Source organism: Ovis canadensis, chromosome 18, assembly GCF_042477335.2.
Source record: "Ovis canadensis isolate MfBH-ARS-UI-01 breed Bighorn chromosome 18, ARS-UI_OviCan_v2, whole genome shotgun sequence".
Classification (NCBI taxonomy): domain Eukaryota; kingdom Metazoa; phylum Chordata; class Mammalia; order Artiodactyla; family Bovidae; genus Ovis; species Ovis canadensis.
This window is the reverse complement of record NC_091262.1, coordinates 39309625-39322080: the sequence shown is the minus strand read 5'-3', so window position 1 is coordinate 39322080 and position 12456 is coordinate 39309625.

The following is a 12456-nucleotide window of genomic DNA, read 5'->3' as shown; positions in this document are numbered from 1 at the left end:
GAGTTTCCCTGGTGGCTCAGACTGTAAAGCGTCTGCCCAAAATGAGGAAGACCCAGGTTCGATCCCTGGGTTGGAAAGATCCCCTGGAGAAGGAAATGGCAACCCACTCTAGTACTCTTGCCTAGAAAATTCCATGGATGGAGGAGCCTGGTGGGCTATAGTCCATGGGGTCACAAAGCGTCAGACATGACTGAGCAACTTCACTTCACTTCACTTAAGGAATCTCCACACTGTTCTCCATAGTGGCTGTACTGGTTTGCATTCCCACCAACAGTGTAAGAGGTTTCCCTTTTCTCCATACCTTCTCCAGCGTTTATAGTTTGTAGACTTTTGGATAGCAGCCATTCTGACGGGCTTGAGATGGTACCTCATTGTGGTCTTTGCATTTCTCTGATAATGAGTGATGTTGAGCATCTTTTCATGTGTTTGTTAGCCATCTGTTTGTCTTCCTTGGAGAAATGTCTGTTTAGTTCTTTGACCATTTTTTGATTGGGTCATTTATTTTTCCGGTATTGAACTGCATGAGCTTGTGCATTTTGGAAATTAATTCTTTGTCAGTTGCTTTGTTTGCTGTTATTTTCTCCCATTCTGAATGCTGTCTTTTCACCTTGCTTATAGTTTCCTTCATTGTTCAAAATCTTTTAGGTTTAATTAGGTCCCATTTGTTTATTTTTGCTTTTATTTCTGTTATGCTGGGAGCTGAGTCATAGAAGATCTTGCTGTGATTTATGTCAGAGAGTGTTTTCCTCTAGGAATTTTATAGTTTCTAGTCTTATATTTAGATCTTTAATCCATTTTGAGTTTATTTTTGTGCATGGTGTTAGAAAGCGTTCTAGTTTCATTCTTTTACAAGTGGTTGACCAGTTTTCCCAGCACCACTTGTTAAAGAGATTGTCTTTTCTCCATTGTATATTTTTGCCTCCTTTCTCAAAGATAAGCTATCCATAGGTGCGTGGATTTATCTCTGGGCTTTCTATTTTGTTCCACAGATCTACATTTCTGTCTTTGTGCCAGTACCATGCTGTCTTGATGACTGTAACTTTGTAGTATAGTCTGAAGTCAGGCAAGTTGATTCCTCCAGTTCCAGTTTTCTTTCTCAAGTTTTCTTTCACTATCTGAGGTTTTTTGTATTTCATACAAACTGTGAAATTATTTGTTCTAGGTCTGTGAAAAATACCAGGTAGTTTGATAGGGATTGCATTGAATGCAGATTGCTTTGGGTAGTATACTCATTTTCACTATACTGATTCTTCTGATCCATGAACATGGTATATTTCTCCACCTATTTGTGTCATCTCTGATTTCTTTCATCAGCGTTTTATAGTTTTCCATGTACAGGTCTTTTTTTTTTTTTTAGGTAAATTTATTCCTAAGTATTTTATTCTTTTTGTTGCAATGGTGAATGGGATTGTTTTCTTAATTTCACTGTTTTCTCATTGTTAGTGTATAAGAATGCAAGGGATTTCTGTGTATTTTATATCCTGCAACTTTACTATATTCATTGATTAGCTCTAGTAATTTTCTGGTGGAGTGTTTAGGGTTTTCCATGTAGAGAATAATGTCATCTGCAAACAGTGAGAGTTTTACTTCTTTTCCAATCTGGATTCGTTTTATTTCTTTCTCTTCTTTGATTGCTGTGGCCAAGACTTCCAAAACTGTGTTGAATAGTAGTGGTGAGAGTGGGAACCCTTGTCTTGTTCCTGACTTTAGGGGAAATGCTTTCAGTTTTTCAACATTGAGGATAATGTTTGCTGTGGGTTTATCATATATGGCTTTTATTAAGTTGAGATATGTTCCTTCTATGCCTATTTCCTGGAGAGTTTTTAGCATAAATGAGTGTTGAATTTTGTCAAAGGCTTTCTCTGAATCTATTGAGATAATTGTATGATTTTTATCTTTCAGCTTGTTAATGTGGTGTATCCCATTGATTGGCTTGCAAATATTGAAGAATCCTTGCATCCCTGGGATAAAGCCCACTTGGTCATGATGTATGATCTTTTTAATACGTTGTTGGATTCTGTTTGCTAGAATTTTGTTGAGGATTTTTGCATCTATGTTCATCAGTGATATTGACCTGTAGTTTTCTTTCGTTCTTTCTTTTCTGTGGCTCCTTTGTCTGGTTTTGGTATTAGAGTGATGGTGGTCTCATAGAATGAGTTTGGGAGTTTACCTTCCTCTGCAATTTTCTGGAAGAGTTTGAGTAGGATAGGTGTTAGCTCTTCTTTAAGTTTTTGATGGAATTCACCTGTGAAGCCATCCGGTCTTGGGTTTTTTTTTGTTGGAAGATCTTGATTATGGTTTCGATTTCCATGCTTGTAATAGGTCTGTTAAGATTTTTTAGTTCTTCCTGGTTCAGTTTTGGAAGGTTGTACTTTTCTAAGAATTCGTCCATTTCTTCCAAGTTGTCCATTTTATTGGCATATGGTTGCTGATAGTAGCCTTTTATGATCCTTTGTATTTCCGTGTTGTCTGTTGTGATTTCTCCATTTTCATTTCTAATTTTGTTGATTTTATCCTTCTCCCTTTTTTTCTTGATGAGTCTGGCTAATGGTTTGTCTATTTTATTTATCTTCTCAAAGAACTAGCTTTTAGTTTTGTTGATTTTTGCTATAGTCTCCTTTGTTTCTTTTTCATTTATTTCCATTCTAATTTTTATTATTTCTTTCCTTCTACTAACCCTGGAGTTTTTCATTTATTCTTTTTCTAGTTGACTTAGGTGTAAATTTTGGTTATTTGATTTTTCTCTTGTTTCTTGAGGTAAACTTGTATTGCTATGAACCTTCCCCTTAGCACTGCTTTTACTGAATCCCATAGGTTTTGGGTTGTCATGTTTTCAACTTGTTTCTATGCATATTTTGATTTCCTTTTTTATTTCCTCTGTGATTTATTGGTTATTCAGAAGCGTGTTGTTTAACCTCCATATGTTGTATTTTTAATAGTTTTTTCCTGTAGTTGACATCTAATCTTTCTGCATTGTGATCAGAATAGATGCTTGAAATGATTTCAGTGTTTTGTTTTTTTTTTTTGAGTTTACCAAGAATAGATTTATGGCCCAAGATGTGGTCTATCCTGGAGAATGTTCTGTTCCATGTGCATTTGACAAAAAGGTGAAATTCATTGCTTTGGGGTGAAATGTGCTATAGATATCAATTAGGTCTAACTGTTCCATTGTATCATTTAAAGTTTGTGTTTCCTTGCTAATGTTCTGTTTGGTTGATCTATCCATAGGTGTGAGTGGGGCATTAAAGTTTCCTACTATTATTGTGTTACTGTTAATTTTCTCTTTCATTTTTGTTAGCATTTGCCTTACATATTGAGGTGCTCCTATGTTGGGTTTATATATATTTATAATTGTTATATCTTCTTCTTGGATTGATCCTTTGATCATTATATAGTGTCCGTCTTTGTCTCTTTTCATGCTCTTTATTTCAAAGTCTATTTTATCTGATATAAGTATTGCTACTCCTGCTTTCTTTTGGTCTCCATTTGCATGAAATATCTTTTTCTAGGCCTTCACTTTCAATCTGTATGTGTCCCTTGGTTTGAGGTGGGTCTCTTATAGGCAGCATATATAGAGGTCTTGTTTTGTATCCATTCAGCCAGTCTTTGTCTTTTGGTTGGAGCATTCAATCCATTTACATTTAAGGTAGTTATTGATAAGTATGATCCCATTGCCATTTACTTTGCTGTTTTGGGTTTGAGTTTATAAACCTTTTCTGTGTTTCCTGTCTAGAGAATATCCTTTAGCGTTTGTTGAAGAAGTGGTTTGGTGGAGCTGAACTCTCTCAGCTTTTGCTTGTCTGTAAAGCTTTTGATTTCTCCTTCATATTTGAATGAGATCCTTACTGGGTATAGTAATCTGGTTTGCAGGGTTTTTCTCTTTCATCACTTTAAGTCTGTCCTGCCATTCCCTTCTGGCCTGAAGAGTTTCTATTGAAAGATCAACTGTTATGCTTATGGGGATCCCCTTGTGTGTTATTTGTTGCTTTTCCCTTGCTGCTTTTAATATTTGTTCTTTGTGTTTGGTCTTTGTTAGTTTGATTAATATGTGTCTTGGGGTGTTTTGCCTTGGGTTTATCCTATTTGGGATTCTCTGGGTTTCTTAGAATTGGGTGGCTATTTCCTTCCTCATTTTAGGAAAGTTTTCAACTATTATCTCCTCAAGTATTTTCTCATGGTCTTTCTTTTTGTCTTCTTCTTCTGGGACTCCTATGATTCGAATGTTGGGGCATTTAACATTGTCCCAGATTTCTCTGAGTTTGTCCTCATTTCCTTTAATTCTTTTTTCTTTTTTCCTCTCTGCTTCATTTATTTCCACCATTCTATCTTCTACCTCACTTATCCTACCTTCTGCATCAGTTATTCTAATGTTGGTTCCCTCCACAGTGCTTTTGATCTCAGTTATTGCATTATTCATTATTGAGCGACTCTTCTTTATTTCTTCTGGGTTCTTGTTAAACATTTCTTGCGTCTTCTCAGTCCTTGTCTCTGGTCTATTTATCTGTAACTCCATTTTGTTTTCAAGATTTTGGATCATCTGTACTATCATTATTCTGAATTCTTTTTCAGGTATACTCCTTATCTTCTCTTTTGTTTGGTTTGGTGGGCATTTATCATGTTCCTTTATCTGCTGAATATTTCTATGCCTTTTCATTTTGTTTAGATTGCTGTGTTTGGGGTGTCCTTTCTGTAGGCTGGAAGTTCGTGGTTCCTCTTTATTGTGGAACCTGCTCCCTGTGGGTGGGGTTGGACTAGTCACTTGTCAAGGTTTCCTAGTTAGGGGAGCCTGCATCTGTGTTCTGGTGGATGGAGTTGGATCTCTTCTCTCTGGAGTGCAATGAAGTGTCCAGTAGTGAGTTTTGGGGTATCTATGGGTTTGGCATAGCTTTGGGAAGCCTATCTTTTAATGCTTAGGCTGTGTTCCTGCTTTGCTGTAGAATTGGTGTGGTATGTCTTGTTATGGAACTTGTTGGTTCTTGGGTGGAGCTTGGTTTCAGTGTAGGTATGGAGGCTTTTGTGTGAGCTCTTGTCTATTAATGTTCCTTGGAATCAGAAGTTCTCTGATATTCTCCAGGTTTGGAGTTAAGCCTCCTGCCTCTGGCTTTCAGTCTTATTCTTACAGTAGCCTCAAAGACTTCTCCATCCATACAGCACAGATGATAAAACATCTAGGTTCATGGTGAAACAATTCTCCACAGTGAGGGACACCCAGAGAGGTTCACAGAGTTACATGGAGAAGAGAAGAGGGAGGAGGAAGAGAGAGGTGATCAGGAGGAGAAGAGGGGGAGTCAAAAGGGGAGAGACCAATCTAGCCAGTAATCAGTTCCCTAAGTGTTCTCCACAGCCTGGAACACCCAGAGAGATTCACAGAGTTAAGTAGAGAAGAGAAGGGGGAGGGAGGAGCTAGAAATGACCTGGGGAAGAAAAGGGAGAGTCAAAAGGGGAGAGAGCAATTAAGCCAGTAATCTTTGCTTTTTGGTATTTGTTATCAATTTTGTACCTTTAAGAACCTAATGTTCAGTATCCAAAATGCATATTAGAGGAGAGGTTAGACTCTCAAAAAATATATGTTAAAAATACAAATAAAATCACAAAAATTATAAAATATATATATGAAATTTGCTTTAAAATAAGGTCTTTTTTGGCAAGATAATAGTAGGTTATAAAATGAAAATTAAAGGAGTAATAGAGAAGTTAAATTTAAAAAATTAAAAAGTGATAATAGTAAAGATATATCTAAGAATTTCTCTGGCGCTATTGTGGGCAGTATGGGGTCAGTTCAGTTTCAGATAGGCCCTTGTTCCAGCTTGTACTTGTTCTCAAGGTCTACAGGCCCCTTCCAGTGCTTAGTCAATGTTAACTACAGGGTTTTAATCTGTTGCACCAGTCACTTCCAGAGTGGTTCCCCCTTCTTTGATTATTTTGGCTTCCTCTGTTCGCAAGTCTCTTCAGTGTCTAATTTCTGCCCTGACACAAGGGTGTGAAGGTGGTCACTTATTTAGACTCACTTGTTCAGTTGTGTTGTGGGGAGGCAGGAAAATCTCAAACAAATATCTCTGGTGTGTGTGGGGAGTACTTACATGTATGGACTGGGTTTGCCCCAAGTCAAGGTGGCGTGTGCTTCCTGGGTCTACACTGCTCAGGCTCCAGGGTGCTCTGCAGGGGCTCTGCGTTTTAAAGCAGAGCCTGCATTTTGTGCACCTCCCAAGTCTAAGCCATTCAGGTTCTTGGGTACTCTGCAAGGGCATAGACTCAGTTGGGTATGCGTTTTGTGCCCTTCCCAGATCTGAGCAGCTCAGGCAATCAGGTGTTTGGCAAGCACACTGTCCCACGCGGGCCGTGAGTCTTAATCACCTCCCCAGTCCGAGCCACTCGGTTTCCCAGGTGCACCGCAGGAGCACCGTCTCAGGTGTGCCATGTGTCTCCTCTGGGGAGCTGATCTCTGGGTGCGACCCTCTCGGCAGATGTCAACCATCCAGGATCCCAGGGAGACATGGTTAGCAACTGGGAGCCTGCTCACATTTTGGTGGAGGATGCCGGTCTCTGTGACCAAGATTGCAGCAGCCCCTTGCCTTCCGGCTCTGGCTGTTGCACACCTGCCTCTGTGCCTCAGGCGGGAGGGAGGGGCGTGTCTGGTATTCGCTCAATTTTTTGTTGTGTGAGCAGGCCAATCTGCACGTTAGAGCCTTTCGTGGGAAAGTTCTCTCTTTTTTTTTTAAATCTCTGGCAATCCCACAGTTTAGATTACTGTCTCACATTTCCTCCTTCAGATTGTCCTCCAGGCATTCAGTCCAGGTCCTTACCCTAAGCACTGATTATGCAGCTCATGCCTCCCTGTCCAGGCCCTGCTCACTGGTGGGAACACAAGTGTCTGGGCTACTTCTCCGCTGGCAGTTGCAGTTAGGCGTGCATTCTGTGGGTTTTTTGTTTTTGTTTTTTTCTTCTCCTGGTTATGTTGCCCTCTGAGATTCCAAAATTCCCCAAAGACCTGCCTGTGAGAGGGTTTCCTACTGTTTGGAAACTTCTCCTTCACGACTCCCTCCAAAGGATGGGTCTCTGTCCCTACCTCTTTTGTCTCTCTTTTTGTCTTTTATATTTTGTCCTACCTCCTTTAGAAGAGAATGGGCTGCCTTTCTGGGTGCCTGGTGTCTTCTGCCTGCATTCAGGAGTTGTTTTGTAGAAGTTGTTCAGCATTCAAGTGATCTTTTGATGAATCTGTCGGGGAGAAATTGGTCTCCCTGTCCTATTCCTCTGCTATCTTAGGACCACCCCAACACATGAATTTTAAATCAGTGATTTCACTTATATGTATGTAAAGATACACAGAAAGAGTACTTTCCATAGTTTGTTAGCACTTTTAAGTGGAAGAATAGTTAGGGATTGCCCCAGCAGTCCAGTGGTTAGGACTCCAAATTTCCAATGCATCAGTTATGGGTTTGATCCCTAGTCAGGGAACTAAGATCCCACAGGCTGCACAGCATGGCTCAAAAAGAAAAAAAGAAAAACACAAATTATTAATTTAAAAAGTGGGAGAACATTTGAACCTCAGTCTTCACTGCTGTCATGGAAGCCCATATTAGGTAAGGGAGAGAAAACCAGAACATTTGTTCATAGTCTTTTTCCTGTCCGTTGGCCTAGGTGAACTAAGCTACCAGCCCTTAAACAGCTCCATCAGGTCTGCATGGGACTAGTGTATGACGTTGAATGTCCAACCACAATTTGGTCCTCTCACCTGTGTGTTCATGTTTTCTCTGGGACGTGATAACATTTAAGATTGTGTCCTTGACTCAAAGCAGAAGTTAAAGTTTATACTAGGGGTACACCACAGCGTTTTGATTTGCATTGTTGTTACACAGAAATGAATTTGTCTACTGTTTCCCTCATCGTGCCAACGAAGTGAACCAGGTATATGTATATGTATATCCCCTCCCTCCTGAACCTCCCTCCCACCCCCTACCCTGTTGCCATCCCACCCTTCTAGGTCATCACAGAGCAACAAGCTGACATCCTATGGCTTCACATTTAAGTTTTCAAAGCAGTATTGAAATATTGCATTTTAATTTTTTAAAAACTCAGTTAAAAAAGAGTAAGGCATTTTAAAGACCCTGATGCTGGGAAAGATTGAGGTCAGGAGAAGCGAGTGACAGAGAATGAGATGGTTGGATAGCATCACTGGCTCAATGGACATGAGTGAGCAAACTCTGGGAGGTAGTGGAAGACAGGGAAGCTTGGCACACTGCAGTCCATGGGGTTGCAAAGAGTCAGACACAACTTAGCAACTGACAAAGTATTCTTCAAAAGAGGTTTCTAAGTGTGTTCCTAATTTTGTATATGGGCTTAGGCTTTGTAACAAATGAAAAAAAAGTTGTTATCAAATATGATAAAACTTTGAAGAACTTAAAAAAAGATCTAGTTTTAACTGCTGCTGTGTTTAAAGCAAATTCCGTGTGCAACAATGATTTATTGAGTGCCTGCTCAACACCAGACACCTACCTAGATATGTGAGCGTATCAGCCATTCTCTGGCATGTCCACAGTAGGTCAAGTAGATAGTAATAAACATTTGAAAAGTCATATGTATTGGTCACACGTGGACACCAGTACTCTCAGGCTTATGTGTTCTCTCTTTTCATTTCACTCTTGATTTTCTTCTCTATCTTTTATCTCTGGCTCAAGGTGCTGACTGGAACCACATACAGGGCCTTGACAGGAAAACATATCATCCATTTGCTCTCAAGTGCCTTGATTGAATATAGGTAGCAGGAGCCAACGGTACGTGCAACTAGCTTGGGCTTGAGTAATGTGGATCACTTGTTTGCTGGCAGTCAATGCCAGTTTTTCAAAACCTGCACCTGATCTCTTTCAGTCATATTTTCTGTGTGCACTTTGAAAACTCCTCTGTACTAAGGTAACTTAGTTTCTGATTAAAAATGAATGATGGTAAGTGGACAGGGAGAGGTCGAGACAGATAGGATGATGTTAATGGGATTTATGAGTGCTTTCACTTTTTCTTGGTCAGCAAGCCCTTTAGCTGGTGTCAACTGCTTTACAAACACTTGCTTATTATTTATTCTTCTCAATAGCTCCAGCTGAGAAATAGCCTTGTTTCCATTTTGAAGATGAAGAAATATGTGAAAAGTTGGCAAACATCACTGGCCAGGCAGGCTGATGCAGAATTTGATGAATCTCCATAGAGACTTGGGGGCTTATGAGTCCAATTTGTGAACTCCAGATTGGTGTTCCAGGTAATGGGGTGTTAGGTAGTTTTTTTTTTTTTAACTTTGGAGTAGCACATTTTGAAGATGATCTTTATCGAATAAAACTAGTTTTTGCTGTTTGATCATTAGTCAGGCACCAGATCAATCAATTAAAGCAAGGATTTAGGGATTTCCCTTGTGGTCCAGTGGTTAAGAATCTGCCTGCCAGTGAAGGGGACATGGGTTTTGTCCCTGGTCCAGGAAGATCCCACATGCCTCGGGGCAAATAAGCCCATGTGACATAACTACTGAATCCCATGCACCCTAGAGCCCATGCTCTGCAAAAAGAGAAGCCATTGCAGTGAGAAGCCTGAGCACCACAGCTCGAGAGTAGCCTCCACTCGCTGCAACTAGAGAAAGCCTGAGCACAGCAACGAAGACCCAGTGCAGCCAAAATAAATAAATAAAATTATTTCTAAAAGTTTAAGAAGAACGAGAAGGATATGGCTTAAAGGAAATCTACTGATAAGTTTGAGTAACGTTAACACAACTGATGTGGTTCCATACAAATTTTAGAATTATTTGTTATAATTCTGTGAAATATGCCATGGAAATTTTACACAGATTGCTTTGAATTTGTGCAAGGATGTTTTAACAATACTAATTCTTCCAATTCATGAGAATAAAATACCTTTCCATATATATGTGTCTTCAGCTTCTTTCATCAGTGTCTTATGAAGTTGCTAAGTCATGTCCGACTCTTTGCTTCCCCATAGACTGTAGCCCGCCAGGCTCCTCTGTCCATGGGATTTTCTAGGCAAGAATACTGGAGTGGGTTGCCATTTCCTTCTCCAGGGGATCTTCCTGACCCAGGGATCGAACCCAGGTCTCCTGCATTGCAGGCAGAAGCTTTAACCTCAGTGTACAGATCTTTCACCTCCTTGATTAAATTTATTCCTAGATATTTTATTCTCTGTTGAAACTGTAAATGGGATTGCTTTCTTAATTTGTCTCTCTGATAGTTCACTATTAGTATATAGAAATGCAACAAATTTCTGTATATTTATTTTGTATCCTGCAGCTCAGCTTTATTGAATTCATCGATTAGTTCTAAGGGATTTGTGTGTGTGTGTGTGTGTGTGTGTGTGTGTGTGTGTGTGTGTGTGTGTGTGGCGTCTTTAGGGTTTTCTATGTATTCTATCCTGGAGAACACTGAGATTCAAAGCAGGGGATGAGGAAGGAGAGCAGCAGAAAAGGGAAAGGAAGAAAAGTCATTTCAGTGGGAGGGAGCGGTGACTCAGGAACCCAGGATCCTTCTTCTGTTTTGTGACTCTGTTGAACATCAAAGTTCCTCCCATGCCACCCATGGAAAGGGAGAGATGATGAAGCTCTGAGCATGGGAAACACCTTGTTTCCACCCAGCTGGCTAGAACTCAGCCACATGCCCCTCCAGTGTGTGGCAATTGTGGCCTCTGAACCCCCAGAAAGATAAGGAAGTGGGGTAGGAAAGTCTGTGGCATGCCCTTACTCCAAGAACCATCTCAATGGACACAGGTACATCAGTCGAGACTATGAAAATTCTGCTCCCTTGGACAGATGATGTCATCTGGTGACATCATCTGATGTCGGTCATTGCTGAGATCTCAGACTTCAGGATCCCTTATCTGAGCAGGCTGTGGGCCTCTAGGGTCTCTGACATGGCTGTGTTCTTGGCCAGTTCCAGCAGTGAGTGAGAGCTTCAAAACTCCTTTCAGTAAAAAGTATCATTGTGTTCTTCAAGAGGGAGCTAAAAACTAATTTCCCCCACTTTAGAGAAACAAAGACAAAACAGGATTACTCTATGAGCTACTCTTCAACACTCAGCCAAGAACAGAAACTCAGGAGAAGTCCCTGAATCCTGCCATGCCTCAGAGTCATAAAACTGGGAAAAACGGAACTGAGTGGCATGCTCTAGCCAGGCAGGTGTAGTGAAATAGGAAAGCAAGCCAGGTGTGCAATGTTGGAGGCGGTACTTATGTGAGCAATTCATAAAATCATGGCAATTAATTTTTTAAAAAGTCTGGGAGGCCAAACACAGCAATAGCTGCAAACTACACACCTACCAGTGGGGGACCTTTGCTTTACAAAACCTTTGCCTTTCTCTCTTACCAAGTTCCTTGAATCTCAGGCTATTTTAGACACGCTGAAAGACAACCGTTTTCTAAGGTAGAGCAGTAGTTTCTCAGCAGGCAGTCTCCTGTGAACACTACTTCAGACAAGTTCATCTTGAGCCCGAGAAGATCATCAGTTAAACATCTGGTCCTGGCAGCCTCAACAGCTGCACACACTTTCCATTCAAACATTGTCCATATGGGCATCATTTGCCTCCAAATTGACCCTCAGGGTCTGGATGAGAAAAGAGGCTGCCAAGTGGTGTGGAAGGAGTTCACAGAGGATATATTGAGAGGAAACTCCCATCTGTTCATGGAACATAGGTTTCCGCAGACATAGCTCTGAGTGACCAGCTCTGATGATGGTGCAGGCAGATTGGCTTAACTCCTGAGGTTCACAGTGGATGTATGATCACCACATTAATGTGAGCCTGAGGACTGGGGAACCTGCAAGAGGAACCCAGATGGCAGATGGTAGGAACTGCAAGGTTTATTAAGGGTGTGTATGTGTTAGTCATTCAGTCGTGTCTGACTCTTTGCGACCCTGTTATAGCCTGCCAGGCTCCTCTGTCCATGGGGTTTCCCAAGCAAGATTACTGGAATGCATTGTCATTTCTCCTCCAGGGGATCTTCCTGATCCAGATATAGAACCCAGGTCTCCCACATTACAGGCAGATTCTTTACCATCTGAGCGAAAAGGGAAGCCAATTATAGATATTGTTTAAGGCACCTAGATAGCATATTGAAAAGCAGAGACATTACTTTGCCAACAAAGGTCCGTCTAGTCAAGTCTATGGTTTTTCCAGTGGTCATGTATGGATGTGAGAGTTGGACTGTGAAGAAGGCTGAGCGCCGAAGAATTGATGCTTTTGAACTGTGGTGTTGGAGAAGACTCTTGAGAGTCCCTTGGACTGCAAGGAGATCCAACCAGTCCATTCTGAAGGAGATCAGCCCTGGGATTTCTTTGGAAGGAATGATGCTAAAGCTGAAACGCCAGTACTTTGGCCACCTCATGTGAAGAGTTGACTCATTGGAAAAGACTGTGATGCTGGGAGGGATTGTGGGCAGGAGGAGAAGGGGACAACAGAGGATGAGATGGCTGGATGGCAT